The following is a 17,716-nucleotide window of genomic DNA, read 5'->3' as shown; positions in this document are numbered from 1 at the left end:
GTTTCAGCTTGTTTAGTAATTTTTACAAATTTCTAGTTTGTCTAAAACCCTTCGATAACATAAAAAGAGTCTTTTTGCATATGCATTAACACATCTCATGCATCATGTGCATTCATTGGTCACAAAAAACTTCCCTGGTGCTCATTACCTCCTGGTTCTTCTGCCGCAGTCTGAAAGGTGGCTCGTGCTCGCAAAGTTTACCAACCAGATAGAATTCATCAGACAAGATTGTATAAAAGAAGAAACATGGCTAACATTGAAGAAGAAAATGCTCAGCTCCGTGCCGAATTGGCTGCTATGAAAGAAGACTTGGCTAAGGCTCATGACACTATGTCCGCTCTGATGGCTGCGCAAGAACAACCAGCCACATCTGTCCCAACTTCTACTGAAGGGATTCCCTCTATCCCACTATCTACTGTGGCTTCTGATGCTCGATTTGTTATGCCCAATGGCTGTCCCTTTGGACTCTCGGCTTTCTATGCTCCCAACACTGCAGCCGGTATCTCTGGTGTTGCCAATCAAGGACCTACTCCTGCAACAACCTTTGCTCCTACTAAAACCCATATGCCTCAAGTGACTACTGTTGTTACCGATCCTGTTGTACACACTGCGCAGCAGATAATCGATGTTGATACCTCGCATGGACAAGACCCTATAGTGGAGGCTATGAGGGAACAGTTAAGAGAGTTAGCTGGAGAACTCCGCGAGGTCAAAGCTAACCGTGGGAACGGTGTTTCTGCTAAGGCTCGTGATCTATGCCTAGTATCCCGGTTTGAGATCCCTACGAAATTCAAAGTGCCAGATTTTGACAAGTACAATGGATCTTCTTGCCCACATAGCCATGTCATCCGATACGTCCGAAAAATGGCCAACTATGCAGATAATGATGCTCTGATGATACACTGCTTCCAGGACAGTCTGGCAGAAGATGCGGCTGACTGGTACACTAGTTTGAGCAAAGACAATATCCACACTTTTGAGGAACTCGCTGCTGCGTTTGAAAGTCATTATGAGTTCAACACCCGCTTGAAGCCAAATAGGGATTCTCTTAAATCCTTGTCTCAGAAGTCAGACGAAACCTTCAGTGAATATGCCTAGAGGTGGAGAGGGGCAGCTGTCCGGGTTTCTCCTCGGCTAAATGAGGAAGAACTAACACAGACATTCCTGAAGACTTTGAAGAAGGAATATATTGAGAAGATGATAGTCTCTGCACCCAACAACTTCTCCGACATGGTCACCATGGGAACTCGTCTAGAGGAGGCTGTCAGAGAAGGCATTATTGTTCTTGAAAAAGGTGAGTCCTCAGCTTGCGCACCAAAGAAGTATGGTAATGGCCACCATAAGAAGAAGGAATCCGAAGTAGGTATGGTGTCTGGTAACCAGTCTACAGCTGCTGCTCAGCCACAGTTACCTTATCACTACATGCAGTACTCTCAACATCCTTTCTTCGCACCATTCTACCAGCAGTACCCTCTGCCACCAGGTCAACCACCAGCACCTGTTAATGCCGTTGCTCAACAGGTACAACAGAAGCCTCCTGCTCCACAACAACTTCCGCAACAGCAGGGCCCTCGACCCAGGACTCATTTCCCACCAATACCAATGCGGTATGCTGATCTGCTCCCAACCCTACTTGCTAAGGGGCATTGTGTCACCAGACCGGGCAAGCCTCCGCCTACGCCATTACCTCCCAGGTTCAGACAGGATCTCACATGTGAATTCCACCAAGGCGCTCAAGGCCATGATGTGGAAGGTTGCTATGCTCTGAAGTATGTTGTGAAAGACTTGATAGACAGAGGACGGTTGACTTTCGAAAATAGCGTTCCTCATGTTCTTGACAATCCACTTCCAAATCATGATGCCGTTAATATGATTGAGGCTTTCGAGGAGGCTCAGTTTCCCCAAGAAGGCCCCATTTTAGATGTCCGAAATGTTGTTACTCCTTTGGTACCACTGCATGTCAAGCTCTGCCAAGCTTCCTTGTTCAGTCATGATCATACTTCCTGTTTAGAATGTCTTCAGAATCCCATGGGCTATTGTGTGGTGCAAAATGATATACAGAGCCTAATGGACGATAAGTGCTTGATTGCCAGTGATGTTTGTGTGATTGTGCCAGTATTTCATGATGGAATGGTATCTCAGACAAGGGATGTTGAACCCTTAGTGATCAGGTTACCTGGCCCAGTCTCTTATGCCTCTACTCAGGCAATCCCTACCAAGTATGATGCGACTATGATTGAGAATGGAGTGGAGATGCCTCTAGTATCCCCAGCTACAATTGGTAATATTGCTGAGGGGACTACAACTCTGAGAAGTGGAAAGGTCCGTCCACCCTTGTTCCAAAAGAGGGTTGTTACACCTGCTGCCACGGTAACACCACCAGTTGCTCCTCCTGTTGACAAGAATGCTAGCCCATCTGGCCAGTCTATTGAAGAGTCTAATCTGGACGAGATTTTGAGGCTCATCAAGAAAAGCGATTATAAGATTGTAGACCAGCTGCTGCAAACTCCATCAAAAATATCTATCTTATCTTTGCTCCTGAGCTCAGAAGCCCACAGGAAAGTGTTGATGAAAGTACTAGAACAAGCCTATGTTGACCATGCAATCTCCGTGGATCAGTTCGATGGAATAGTGGGTAACATTACTGCTTGCAATAAGTTGTGGTTTGGTGATGATGAAATCCCCGAGGCAGGAAAACACCACAACTTAGCTTTGCATATCTCAGTACACTGTAAGTCTGATATGATATCCAATGTGCTGGTGGACACTGGATCATCCTTAAATGTAATGCCTGAGTCTACACTGAGACAGTTGAGCCATCATGGAATCTCTATAAGAGGGAGTAGCTATCTGGTAAAGGCTTTTGACGGATCTCGTAAAGATGTTCTTGGGGAAGTGGACTTTCCAATTACCATTGGTCCTGAGACATTTCAGATCACTTTCCAGGTCATGGACATCAATGCTTCTTATAGCTGCCTCCTTGGAAGGCCGTGGATTCACGACGCTGGGGCAGTAACTTCTACTCTGCACCAGAAGCTCAAGTTTGTGAGGAACGGTAAGCTTGTCACTATACATGGTGAAGAAGCGTATCTGGTTAGCCAAGTGTCATCTTTCTCTTGTGTTGAAGCAGGGTCCGCTAAAGGGACGTCATTTCAAGGCTTGACTGTTGAAGTTGCAGAACCCCGGAGAGCTAGTGCTAGTATGGCTTCATTGAAAGATGCCCAGAAAGCTGTTCAAGAGGGACAGGCTGCTGGCTGGGGCAAAGTGATACAGATTTTGGAGAACAAGCGCAAAGAGGGCATTGGGTTCTCCCCGACCTCAGGCGTGTCAACAGGAACTTTCTATAGTGCTGGGTTTATCAATGCTATTACTAAGGATGCTTCTGGAAGTAGTCATATGCCTACATTTGTTGTACCAGGAGGCACCGTGAGAAATTGGGAGGCTATTGATGTTCCTTTAGTCATGCATGCTTCCATGTAATGTGTCTTGTTGCTCATGCTTTTCTTTGTTTTCAAAATAACAATCCTTTCCCTCTGCCCAAGGTGAAAGTGATATCTTTGTAAGGGCGTGTTTGTTTCGGCATTGCCGTTATTAATAAAAATTGTCGTCTTTTCCGCGACTCTTTGTTTTTTATACTTTTTAGTGCCTTTTTCCTTGGAAATAATGGTAATGCCAGAAAAAACTAAAACATCTGTATTTTCTTATTAATTTCAAAAATCTGCATGAAAGAAAAACATTTTTCTAAAATCATCCCAATCATATTATGCAGATTGAACCATAGTAAACCCGTTGAACACAGTGACCCTATAATTCCTCCAAATTTTGAGTTCCCTGTATATGAAGCCGAAGATGAGGAGGATGATGAAGAGATACCATATGAGATCACTCGACTGCTTGAGCAAGAAAGAAAAGCCATTCAGCCTCACCAGGAAGAGATAGAGCTTATCAACCTGGGTACTGAAGAGAACAAGCGAGAGATCAAGATTGGTGCTGCACTTGAGCCAGAAGTGAAAAAGAAGATCACTCAACTTCTCCATGATTATCCAGATGTTTTTGCATGGTCCTATGAAGATATGCCGGGTCTAGATCCCAAGATTGTGGAGCATCGGATACCGACAAGGCCCGAATACCCTCCTGTCAAACAGAAGTTGAGAAGGTCTCGTCCAGACATGGCTCTTAAGATCAAGGCTGAGGTGCAGAAGCAAATTGATGCAGGTTTCCTCATGACAGCTGAATATCCTGAGTGGATTGCCAACATTGTACCAGTACCAAAGAAAGATGGGAAAGTCCGAATGTGTGTTGATTACAGAGATTTGAATAAAGCTAGTCTGAAAGATAACTTCCCATTGCCTCATATTGATGTGCTTGTTGACAGTACCGCTCAGTCTAAAGTGTTCTCCTTCATGGATGGTTTCTCTGGCTATAACCAGATACGGATGTCTCCTGAAGATAGAGAAAAGACATCCTTCATAACTCAGTGGGGAACATTCTGTTATAAAGTGATGTCGTTTGGCTTGATAAATGTCGGTGCTACCTATCAAAGGGGTATGGCCACTCTGTTTCATGATATGATTCACAAAGAGATTGAGGTATATGTCGATGACATGATTGTGAAGTCAAGTGATGAAGAGCAACATGTTGTGTATTTGAAAAAGATGTTTGAAAGATTGAGAAAGTACAAGCTGTGGTTGAATCCTAACAAATGTACATTCGGTGTAAGGTCTGGAAAGTTGCTAGGCTTCATTGTCAGCCAAAGAGGCATTGAAGTTGACCCTGACAAAGTCCGAGCCATCAGAGAGATGCCAGCTCCTCAAACTGAAAAACAAGTCAGAGGTTTCCTCGGCCGCCTGAATTATATTTCAAGATTCATATCTCACATGACTACTACCTGTGGACCAATTTTCAAATTACTCAGAAAGAATCAGCCTGTTGTATGGAATGATGAATGCCAAGAAGCTTTTGATAGCATTAAAGAATACTTGTTGGAACCTCCTATCCTTGTCCCGCCAGCGGAAGGAAGGCCTCTGATCATGTATCTGTCAGTGTTAGATGATTCAGTGGGTTGTGTTCTCGGACAACAAGACGAGACTGGAAAGAAAGAACATGCTATCTACTATCTGAGCAAGAAGTTCACCGACTGTGAGACTCGGTATACAATGCTTGAAAAGACTTGTTGTGCTTTAGCTTGGGCTGCCAAACGCCTGCGTCATTATATGGTGAATCATACAACTTGGTTGATATCCCGATTGGATCCAATCAAGTATATCTTTGAGAAGCCTGCTGTTACTGGAAAGATTGCACGTTGGCAAATGTTGTTGTCTGAATATGATATTGTGTACAAAGCTCAGAAAGCAGTCAAAGGAAGTATCCTTGCTGAGCATCTTGCTTATCAACCTCTTGATGATTACCAGCCGATCAAGTTTGATTTCCCTGATGAAGAGATTATGTATCTAAAAGCAAAAGACTGTGAAGAACCATTGATCAATGAAGGGTCGGATCCCAATAGCAAATGGGGATTGGTATTTGATGGCGCTGTCAATGCTTATGGTAAAGGGATTGGGGCCATTATTGTAACTCCACAGGGGCACCACATTCCTTTCACTGCTCGAATAACTTTTGAATGCACAAACAATATGGCTGAATATGAAGCATGTATCTTGGGCATTGAGGAAGCCATTGATATGAGAATTAAACACCTTGACATCTATGGAGATTCTGCACTCGTCATTAATCAGATAAAAGGTGAATGGGAGACTCATCATGAGAAGCTGATCCCTTACCGCGACTATGCAAGACGTCTGTTGACATACTTTACCAAGGTTGAGTTGCACCACATCCCTCGGGATGAAAACCAAATGGCTGATGCTCTTGCTACTTTGTCTTCCATGTTTCGTTTGAACCACTGGAATGACGTGCTCGTAATCAAGGTACAGCGTCTTGATAGACCCGCTCACGTGTTTGCTATTGAAAATATCCCAAATCAGGCTGATGAAGATGTGAATGGCAGAAAACCTTGGTATTACAACATCAAACAGTTCTTGCAGAATCACGAATATCCACTTGGTGCTTCCAACAGGGATAAAAAGACATTGAGAAGATGGGCTAGTAGATTCCTTTAATTTGGACGGAGAAATCCTATACAAGAGGAACTATGACATGGTCTTGTTGAGATGTGTTGATGAGCAAGAAGCTAAGAAATTGATGCATGATGTACATGACGGTACCTTTGGGACCCATGCTACAGGTCACACTATGTCGAGAAAACTATTAAGAGCCGGCTATTACTGGATAACCATGGAGCGTGACTGCTACAAACATGCCAAAAGATGCCACAAATGTCAAATTTATGCTGACAAGATTCATGTGCCCCCACATGCTCTTAATGTTATCTCTTCCCCATGGCCTTTCCCTATGTGGGGCATTGACATTATCGGAAGAATTGAACCAAAGGCTTCCAATGGACATCGTTTCATTCTAGTGGCAATTGACTACTTCACCAAGTGGGTTGAGGCTGCTTCTTATGCAAATGTAACCAAGCAAGTGGTAGTGAAGTTTATCAAGAATAACATCATCTGTCGATATGGTGTCCCCAACAAGATCACCACTGACAATGGTTCCAATCTGAACAATAGCATGATGCAAGCTTTATGTGAAGAATTCAAGATTGAACATCACAACTCTTCTCCTTATAGACCTCAGATGAATGGTGCAGTTGAGGCCGCTAACAAGAATATCAAGAAGATCGTTCAGAAGATGGTCACCACTTACAAAGACTGGCATGAAATGCTACCTTTTGCCTTGCATGGTTACCGTACTACAGTGCGCAGTTCAACCGGGGCAACGCCTTTTTCTTTGGTATATGGCATGGAAGCAGTTCTCCCTCTGGAAGTGGAAATTCCATCTCTTCGAGTGATCATGGAAGCAAAACTGAGGTTGAATGGTGTCAAAGTCGGTATGATCAGTTGAATTTGATTGAAGAGAAACGTATGGATGCTATGACTCAAGGACAGTTGTATCAGGTGCAAATGAAGAATGCGTTTGACAAGAAAGTCTGACCTCGAGAATTCAAGGAAGGCGAACTTATATTCAAAAGAAGGATAAGTCAGCAACCCGACCTAAGGGGCAAGTGGACACCTAACTATGAAGGTCCTTATGTTGTTAAGAAGGCTTTCTCTGGTGGTGCTTTGATCCTTACACACATGGATGGTGTCGAACTTCCGAATCCTGTCAATGCCGATATAGTCAAGAAATACTTTGTCTAAAAAGAAAAGAACAGTGTGGTAGGTCGAAAACCCGAAAGGGCGGCCTAGGTAAAAATGCGCTTCCCGGTGGATCGAAAACCCGAAAGGGCGGTCCAGGCAAAAGTTAGGGACAAAAAAAATGAATATGAAAAAGCTCGCTGAGATTGTACGCAACTCAGGCAAGAATGAGTGTCTCAATGAGCCGAAAACCCGAAAGGGCGGTTCATGCAAGAATGAGATTGACAATAAAAGACAAGTAACTATATCCGGCAAATCACCGTCACCCCTTGGGGCATCTGCAGCTGTCAATGATCGTCTTCATCAGAAGCTTCTGTACTTGTGAATTCAAAATTTCTATGAAATGTAGCGGTCATCGTGTTCAATGTACCACCAACCAATAAAATTACCATTTTCCAAGCTTTGTAAATCCGTGAAGTCATGCCTTTGGCTGACTCTCACTCTTCTACATCAATTTGAGCCTGTGCTTTTGTTTGAAACTCTATTTTCTTTCTACTTTCAATACTATATACAAAACAATTTCTTTCTATTTGATAATGTCAATGTCTGAAACAAACATTTTTTAAAATTGAAAACCTTTTTCTGTGTATTCTGAAAACAAACCTGAGCAACATGGTGCATTTCAATGAAACATGCATGAAATAAATGTATATCAATGTCTACTTCAACACATGTTACAAGCAAGTAATTCCCCAGGATGATTCGTGGTCAATGGCAAGAATGAAAAAACAGAATGAAAAAATGAAAATGAAAATGAAAAGCTCGCTAAGTTGAAAACCCGAAAGGAATTTAATTCCCGGTGAATCGAAAACCCGAAAGGGCGGTTCAGGCAAAAATGGGATTGAAAAATGAAAAATGAAAATGATATGAAAAGCATTGACCACAGATGCGAACATCCGATGTTTACTCAGCACTGACACGCCTAACAACGGCGACCTGTATCAAAGAATCTTCCGAGGTCCCTCCTCTACAAGCTTTATTGCCCTCAGCCATGGTTGTGATACGTCTTTCAACGACGGTCTCTCCAAAGAGGATTTCTATATGAACATGTTATAGCACGAGCCACTACATGCCTAATATTCCAATGTCTTGTCTGCCTCTGTGAAATTACCCTGCCAAATTACAAACCAATCATGCATTTCAAACATTCATACATGCATAATCATGCATTCTATGTGCTCATACATGTGATAATATTGTTATACCATGCATACATTTTGCATTTCCAATCTCAACCCTCAACCCAATTCAATTTCCACTTTCAATCCAATTCAATTTTCACTCTCAATGCAACCCCAATTCCAATTCCATTCAACTTCAACTTCCAATTCAACTTAATCTCAATCTCAATTCAACCCAATCTCAATTTCAATTCAATTCAATCTCAACTCCCCAATTCAATTCAATTTCAACTCTCGATTCAATGTCTATGTCTATGTCTATGTTTGTATCTTTGTTAATTCCAATTTTCAAATATCTCTTTCAATCTCAATTTTCAATCTTTCTTTCAATCTCAAACTGTCAATTCAGTTCAATGTCTCCATCAATGTTAATCCACTCTCAATTTGCTTTTGGGCCAACAAAAATGGTCATGTCTATCTTCAAATCAAGTCAATATCAACTTACTTTCAATTTGTATCTTTCCAAATCAAACTTCCAATTTGTATCTTGTTATTGGTCAAGCGGCTAGTTCGATCCAAAGAACAGCTTGTACCTGCCCATATGCCTATACTTCCAGACAAACGACAAGTTCGATCCAAAGAACAGTTTGTACCCTTGCTTATATTTTGTTATCGGTCAAACGACAAGTTCGATCCAAAGAACAGTTTGCACCAACCTACATGTTGTGATATTGATCAAGCAGCAAGTTCGATCCAAAGAACAGCTTGTATCGTCCTTTTGTTTATGTCTCCAGGCCAAACGGCGAGTTCGATCCAAAGAACAGTTTGTACCTGCCTATCTGTTTGTGTTTTCAATCAAGCGGCAAGTTCGATCCAAAGAACAGCTTGTATCTGCCTATATGTCTATGTCTCCGGTCAAGTAGCAAGTTCGATCCAAAGAACAACTTGTACCTGTCTCACATTTCTATCCCCGGTCAAGTAGCAAGTTCGATCCAAAGAACAGCTTGTACCCATCTCTTGTTTGTATTTCTTGGTCAAGTGGCAGGTTCGATCCAAAGAACAGCTTGTACCTATCTTTCATCTCCTGGTTTGTCTACCCCGGCAATGTCTACCTAGATCCCCAGTGATATGACATGCTTTGTAGACTCCAGTTGTTTGTCTTGCATTCATAATCGAAATGTTGCATGGCATTCATGTTTTTGAAAATGTGAGAGGCATATTTTTATGTCCAAAAACAGTGCAAATGTTAATATTTAAGTATCTTCGTCCCGTCAAATCAAAGACTTCGTCTCTTGACTCTCCGGACAAAGAAACTTAAATAGGGGCAGCTGTTATACCCTAATTTTGGACCTAAAAATACTTGTTCAAAATTTTCTTTCATCTTTGATATATGTCTATTATTCTTGAAGAATTGCCAATTTGCTATTGTTTACACTGACATCTTACTCTGCTTTATCTCTCAACTTAGCTTTACAAATCTTTTCAACGGTGTATTTGTCCATGTTTTCTTGCATTTCAAGTCATCCAAAACTTTTTCTTGCATTTCAAGTCATTTGAATTTGTCTCTAATCAATTGCATATTTCTCTGCATTTTATTTCAATATTATTTGCAAAATTCATGAAGAAGGGTATTTTAGTCATTTCCTGCATTCAAACTCATTTTAGTCTTTGAAAATTATTTGAGTCTTTTCATTTGGTCTGTATGAGTCTTTGTTTCAATTCTATGTTAAAATCCATTTCCAAAAATTACGTTTGAAGTCATTTTGAGTCAGTTTAGCCCCTAGGGGCATTTTAGTCATTTCCCATGTTAAAATTCCTTTCAAATCTTGAGAAATTGTCTTTGAGTCATTTCAATTGGTTTAATGAAGTCTTTGATTCAATTCATGTCAAAATCCCTTTTAAAAAGATTGCATCTGAGTCATTTTGAGTCAGTTTAGCCCCTAGGGGCATTTTAGTCATTTCCAGTGTTAGAACTCTTTTTAATCTCTAAAATTTGTCTCTGAGTCTTTTCAGTTTGTCTGAATAAACTCTTGCTTTAATTCCCTGTTAAAAAAACCATTTTAAAGTTGCATTTGAGTCATTTTGAGTCATTTTAGTCCCTAGGGGCATTTTGGTCATTTCACACGAAATTTTGGCAGAGAGAGGTTACTTTAAAGTACCTCATTTATGTAATTTGTTCGTTTTAGTCCTTTGGTTGATTTTATTTTGGTTTCACTTTACGTTTATTTCAAATTGCATTTTTTAATTCAATTTTATTAATTTTTGCATTTTTAGTCCTTTTGTATTATTTTGCATTTTGGTCCTTGTTTCTTATTATTTTGCAGATCAGTCCACTTGTCCAAGTCATTAGTCCAGGCCAGGTGGCGTGTGCTCATTGGTCCAACGCATACTGCATCAGCTATAAAGCTGACACATCACAGTCAAAGGGTCAAAGGCCATTCATTCAGTGACAACTCATCAAAAACACCTTCACAATTTCTCTCTCCACCAAAATAGATCAAAAACCCAGAAAAATGATGAATGCGTTGAAGTTCATCAAGAACATTCAACCGTGATTCATCTCTAATTTTCCAGAATCAATACCAATTCACCAGAATCATCACAATCCAAACCGAATTCGTCACAATTCATCACAGATTCAACCAAATAACAACACAATCCTTCAAAATCGAATCAAATTCGATCAAGAAAGCCAGCACAAGATCAAATCAAACTCAAACAGAAACAGGTTCATCAAGATTGAACCAAAGTCATCAAAACCGAATCAAAACGTTCAACAAAATCAAATCAAATCTCAATTCGAGCCAATCCAAAACCCTAGGGTTTCGAATCGAACATCAAAGTGGAAATCAACAGCGAAAGGATCTTGAAGCTACGAATCACGCAGCAAAAATCCAACAAAATTCAGTTTCGCATCAAGATTGTCCAAAGGAACGAAAGAGAAGGATCGAAAGTGGAAGAACGAACAACAACAACAACTGTTCGTAGCATCTCCAAACCGAACAGAGAAGAGGTAACTCGTCTTCTTTCTTTCGTTTTTTTTTGTTCAAAGCCGTAAGTGTAAACGCGTAGATCTATCGCCAATCCTTCTTCTTCCTTCGAAATCATGTCTGGATCTGTAAAGAACATGAAAAAGGATTCCAAAAACTGTAAAAAAATTTCGAAAGTCATGGAGTTATTAAGCTCGCCAGACTGGATTTCGTCGAAGACGAAGAAGAAGAGAGCTTCTCTCTCTTCTCTGCATGTTAAGAGAGAGAAAGTGAAGGGTGTTATGAAGCTTTGAACCGGTTTTGTGATTATATAGGGGGGTGAACCGGACCGGTTCACGTGAACCAGTCTGGTTCACCTTTGGTTTGTTTTTCTTGCATTTCTGACCGTGGATCTGAGTCTTGATCATGTGGCTGTAAGTTCTTGCGTGTTTTGGGCCTTGGACCTGCTTTTTTTGAGTTTTTTGCTGTATTACCTGCTAAATACACCACTGTTCAATGCTGTTTACACCATTATTTTTACTAAAAACCCAAAAAAATGCCTAAAATTTTTTCAACATCTTCTTGTTATTTTTGTTAAATGTTGATGTGTTTTAAATATTAATTTTGATAACAAGTACATGAAAATATTGTGTTCTTTGGGTGATTCAATACTTTTGTTAATTGTGTTAAAAACTTTACTAAAAACCTCTAAAAATTTTGTGAACAACTCTTGTGTTTGACTTGGATGCTTAAAACTGGTTCCTCATAGTGTTTTGACATGGTAAAAAGTGGATAGAAATATGGGGGAATGTGTTTGTGAAATTTTGGTGTCTTTAGTCAAATATTTGTGAAGTTTTTGTATAATTGGATCCCAATACTTGATCTCATGATGATTGGTACTTAGTGAATCAATTTTGTGGTATGTTTGTCCCTAGTTTAGTGTATTTGGTACTACTTGTGATGTGTGGTGTTAGTTTCTTGTTTTACAAGTCATATAAATATTTGTTTGTGAAAGTAAAATGCCAAATATGTCTAAAACATATCATGATTCTTGACTTGAGTGTATCCTTACAATCTTCATATTATTGAATGTAATAAAACCTTTAGAAAAATTGTCATGATGTGAAGATTATAGGTCATACACTTGCCTTGATATTATGATAAGTTTTAGGTATATCTTGCTACTTTTAGGTCAAGAGTTTCATCACCTTTTGTCAAGTTCCTTTTTAGTGTTTCTTTTGCTTATAATTTTCATTCTATAATACCTTATGCTATTAATCACTTTACTTCATGTTTCATGCATTCCATAAGGCATCTCATCCTCCATCTTATATTCTTGGTCTTTATCTTTCTTACACTTTAAAGTTCATGCAAAATTAGAATGTAATACCTAGGAATTCTTGTACTTTACCTTATGCTTTTAATTTCTTGCAAGACCATAGAATGTAAACTAGGGCATGATGTAAAGGACAACGGACTCTAATGATGTACACCGACACAAGCACCGACACATGCACACACACATCACATGGTTATTTTAGATGTATGTTTAGGGAATGTATGTTTAGATGTATGTTTAGGAATCGCGATACTTAGAAAATCCTTTTTCCAAAAAATATATGAACAACATCACTCAAATCTTTTTCCTAATAAACTTTGGGATCCAAATTCCCATTGATTTTCCCTTTCTTTTCTTAAATAAAAATCTTAATGAATTTTAATCATACTTTGACTTTCTTTTGCAAAATAACTAATTCAACCTCACAATTTCATAATCTTATGCCCTTGAGGCCTCTCTCTCTCATTCTTCAAAATTCCAATTTTCAAACTTAAAATCAATCAACAAAAACAAAAATATTTTTGGAAGAGAACTACGGTGGATTTGATCCCTTAAAAGGGTACGTAAGCAAGGAATCAAAACTCCTTCAATTCAAATAAAATAAAAACTCAAACACTCTCTTCTCCCCCCAATTCTTGACTTAGTAAACTCTTAGGTGTAAATATCATCTTTCAAATAGCATTTAAAAATAAAGCGCACGCGTAGAAAGTAAAGACGGTTCCTATAGGATACTATAGTCGTTATGGGTGCCTAACACCTTCCCGTAGCGAAAACAACTCCCAGACCTCGATTCTCAAGGGTTTTTCTTATTTTTCCCTTCTCGAGAAAAAAATGAGATATCAAAGGTTAAAAAGGTTCAAACTTAATCAATGTTTGACACCCGAAAACCAAGATAATACAAGGTTCGATTCTAATTCATTTCCATCTCCTTCAATTCATTTCCTGTGATGAATTTGTTTCCTTTACTTCCCAATAATTTGTTTCATGCTTATGTTTCTTCTTAACTTCAACTATTTTGATATAAGTTTTATCTAATATTTTATCATATAAACAGCAAAATAAAATGTCCTATGTTTATTTTGTAACAAGTTGGCAATATTAGAGTTAATATAATATTTTTTTTTATCTCGCGATAAACCGCACAAACCGAACCAATCCAAACCGCATTGGTTTGGGTTGGTTTGGTTTGGATGACTTTTTAAAAATCAACCGAACCAAACCAAACCGCATGCTTTTTTATCTCGCGGTTTGGATGACTTTTATGCTCAAAACCGAACCAAACCGCACCGCGAACACCCTATGACCTGGATGCAATGTCGCCCTACGAGCGTGAGCTGGCTCGTTTCTTGGAGAAGGTTCTGCTGACAAATATACATGAGTTATTAAATAGGGTAGGCGACGTTGTCCGCTTGGATGCCTATTTACGTGAGTGTCATTTAAAAGTTTGCGTTTGGATTTGTTTCTCTCGCTATTCTTTCCAGTTTTCTCTTAACTAAATTTGTTTGACTTTTTCGCAGAAAAAATGTTGCCCCTTACTGGAGCGGAGATGGGGAGGTATCTGGCTGAGCTGGAGAAGGGCAAGAATCCAGATGTTTATGTGTCTAAGAAGAAGAAGAAGAAGAAGAAAACTCACAATTTTATTGATGTCCATAAGGTGGACTTTGGAGGTAAAGGTGTTTCATCATGTTTCGGAGCATTTGATTGTTTTCTTCATTTATTCGATTGCCCCATTTTGACATTGTTTCTTAGCACCTTGTCTTTGTTGCTCGGTGCTTGTTCCTTGAACTTTGGTTTGCATCCATGCCCACCGTTTATCATTATAGCTTCCACCGGCTTCTTGTTCATGGTGCAAGTTTTCACATACCTCCTCTTCATCACCACCATCATCACCATCATCTTGTACCTGTGGGTTAGTACCAACATAAAGCAAATTTTCCACCACTTCCAGATTAGTTATGGCCGGATTAGGTAGAATAATCAAACAATAAGCTCTAATAATTCTCCATTCATATTGATTATTGTGAGTAGGGTCATGGGTTCTAAGGAAGGACAAAGTAGTGAGAGTATATAAGTCTAGATAATAGTTCCCCTCTATCCTCCTGATCCCTTGATTCACACTCACCCCAAACTTCCTAGCAATAATAGTGATGATTCCACCTACCATTTTATCACCCTTATGATCCGGTTTCTTTTTAGCAATTGAAACAAGATAATCAAGCAAATAATAGCAAATGTTAAGAGGGTGGTTATAAAGCATAGTCCACAATATGAACAACTCATCAGTCCTCATCATTCCCTACCTCTTTTTCCTAGTTTATCCATAACATTAACATCAGGGTATCTACAAGCGTAAATAAGTTTAGAGATAAGAGATTTATACCTACTCCTTTGCTTATCATCTTGAAAATGGATGCCATGGTTGCAGAGTGTTGATTTCTTCCTCCCTGCATCATCATCTGAGCCAACAATCTTCTTTCCTAAAAAAAAAAACACCTTTTTTTTAAAATATTTTTTTTTAGAATTTTTTTTTCTTAGGCACGGGACGTGCCTAGCTTCTGACTTAGGCACAAACTTTTTTTTTTCTTAAAAAAAATAAAATTTTTTTCTCTTTTTTTTTCTTTTGCATCATCTTGGACAAGTACCTACAAAACAAATTTAAACAACACAAAACAAACAAAATAAAAGCAATAAAATGTGTGGGTTGCCTCCCACGAAGCGCTTGTTTAAAGTCATTAGCTTGACGATTAGAAAGTGGTTTATCTATCCTATACCCAATCTTTCAGAAAGGGACAATGTCATCAAACTAACATTCTCTCCCAAATCACACATGGCTTTTTCTATAGTTTCAGATCCTATGACACAAGGTAGGGAAAAGCTTCCTAGATTCTTAAGTTTAGGTGGCAATTTGTTTGGAAGTATTTCAATAAATTTCCTAAACTGCTCATCTAACTTGGACTCATCAAACCCTTGTGTTAATAGAATTTCATGCTCATGAGATGGTGAAACAAGTGACTTTTCATTCTCTCCTATGACTTTCTCACTTTGAGGCTCATCACTCCCTATCTCTCCGTCATTGTTCTTAACTTTCACAATGGGGTCCTCTAATTGTTTACCATCCCTAAGGGTAATAACACTTATATGGTTTTTGGGGTTGGTTTCGGTTTGGTCTAGGAGGACTTCGGAGGATTGAGAGGAAGTAGCCACCTGTTGGGGCACTTGAGAAGTCTGAGTCTCAAGCATCTGACTGTGAGTAACTATGGAGTCTTCTTTTGATGTAAGTTTGGCAAAAGAGCCATTCAAAAATTCAGTTTGATTTTTAAGTTCTTGGAGCTGCTCGGATTAATTTTTACAATAATTTTCTAAAAAAAGTTCCAAGCTGGATTTTTGAGGGAATCTTTGGTTGTTTGCATAACTGGGTGTTGTTGTTTGTTGTCCAAAAAGATATTGAGGGGTTTGAAAAAAAATTTGGTTGTTTCTAAACCCTTGATTATATTGAGCATAGTTTACTTGCTCAGGACTTCTAACAACACTACCTAGTTGGCAATCAATGCCAATATGACCAAATACACCACAAATTTCAAAGGAAGGTGATACAGGGGCAGGTGTGACAACACTAGTATTTATTTTATCAAATTTTTGTGTGAGTGCGTCAACCTTAGCAGCTAGATGATCAAGGGAAAAAATTTCATACATACCTACCTCTTTTTTAGAGGGTGGATGAGCAACATTAGTGATGTCCCTTCCGTAGGTCCACTGATAGTTGTTTTGTGCTATGTTCTCGATCAAAGCATATGCTCCTGTGTATGTTTTATTCATCAAAGCTCCACCTGCAGCTGCATCAACATAAATTTTTGTGGTATACAAAAGACCATTATAAAAAGTGTGAATAATAAGCCACTTCTCTAAACCATGATGGGGACAAAGTCTAAGCATTTCTTTGAAACACTCCCAAGCATCGTAAAGAGATTCTCCATCTTTTTGAGTGAATTATGTGATTCGATTCCTTAATTGAACACTTTTAGAATAGGGAAAGAATCGGGCAAGAAAAGCTTTCCTCATTTGATGCCATGAAGTGATAGAGTCAATTTCCAATGAATGAAACCAAACACTAGCTCTAGCCCCTAAGGAAAAAGGAAAGAGGTGCAGCCTTACGGCCTCTTGGTTTGCATTCAAGGTTCCACTGAGTTTTAAAAAGGTTGAAATATGAAAATTCGGACCCTCAGTGGGTGATCCAAAAAATTGATTTTGCTGCACTAAGTGAATAAGTGCAGGTTCTATTTCAAAATTGTCCTCAACCGTTGGGTACACAATAGCATCGTATGACTCATCAGGAGATGGGATGGGATTGCATACTATTTGAGAGTGCGTTCCTCAGCCATATCGTTATTATTTTATGCTTCCCAAGAAGTTAAAGGCAAAAGAAGAAATAGAAAAAGAAAAAAAAATAAAGAAAAAGTTATTTTTTTCAGTCTAATCGTTAAAAAAAAATTAATCAAATCGCAATAACTCCCCGGAAACGGCGCCAAAAACTTGATAGGATAAACCGCAAGTGCATGGTTTACCGTTGTAGTAATAAAAAGATATCGTTCCGACAGTGAGTTATGAATTCAATTAACTTTCAACAACGATTAGAAAAGAGTTTTAAGATTATAAAGTTTGGGTTTTTAATTAAAATAAAAGAATAAAAATAAAAGGAGTCTTGGGATTATTGGTTCATCTTAATGACAAATCCTTCGCAAACCAAAACCTTAACTTATAACTTCATGGTTTATACCTAATTTCTAAAGACCGGTTTCCCTTTAGCCCCTCACATTTTCGATCAAGTCCGGTGAGAGTTTACCCCTAGCCAACAAGCCTATTTCGTTGACTTGATTACTAGAAGAAGCTTATAAGGATTGAAACTACACATGCCTCAAGAATTGCAAAGACTATTTCACTGCCTTTGCAATTCTTGTCTAAATTCACTTGTTTCCAATATCAAAGCTCCGCTTTCGCATTATGAATTGATATTTGAGATGATGGATTAAC

General features: G+C 39.1%; 1 non-coding gene and 1 pseudogene across 1 annotated transcript; both read left to right on the top strand.

Annotated features, from left to right (window-relative positions):
* Window positions 1-246: 246 nt before the first annotated feature.
* LOC146903727 (uncharacterized) lies at window positions 247-10,830 on the top strand (annotated as a pseudogene).
* Window positions 10,831-16,592: 5,762 nt separating this feature from the next.
* LOC146903726 (small nucleolar RNA R71) lies at window positions 16,593-16,699 on the top strand. Its single transcript, XR_015020870.1, has one exon. It is a non-coding gene; the product is annotated as a small nucleolar RNA R71 (small nucleolar RNA).
* Window positions 16,700-17,716: the final 1,017 nt, after the last annotated feature.

Source organism: Medicago sativa, chromosome 7, assembly GCF_051527215.1.
Source record: "Medicago sativa cultivar Bolivia chromosome 7, Bolivia_mono, whole genome shotgun sequence".
NCBI lineage: Eukaryota > Viridiplantae > Streptophyta > Magnoliopsida > Fabales > Fabaceae > Medicago > Medicago sativa.
This window is presented reverse-complemented; position numbering and strand designations above follow the sequence as displayed.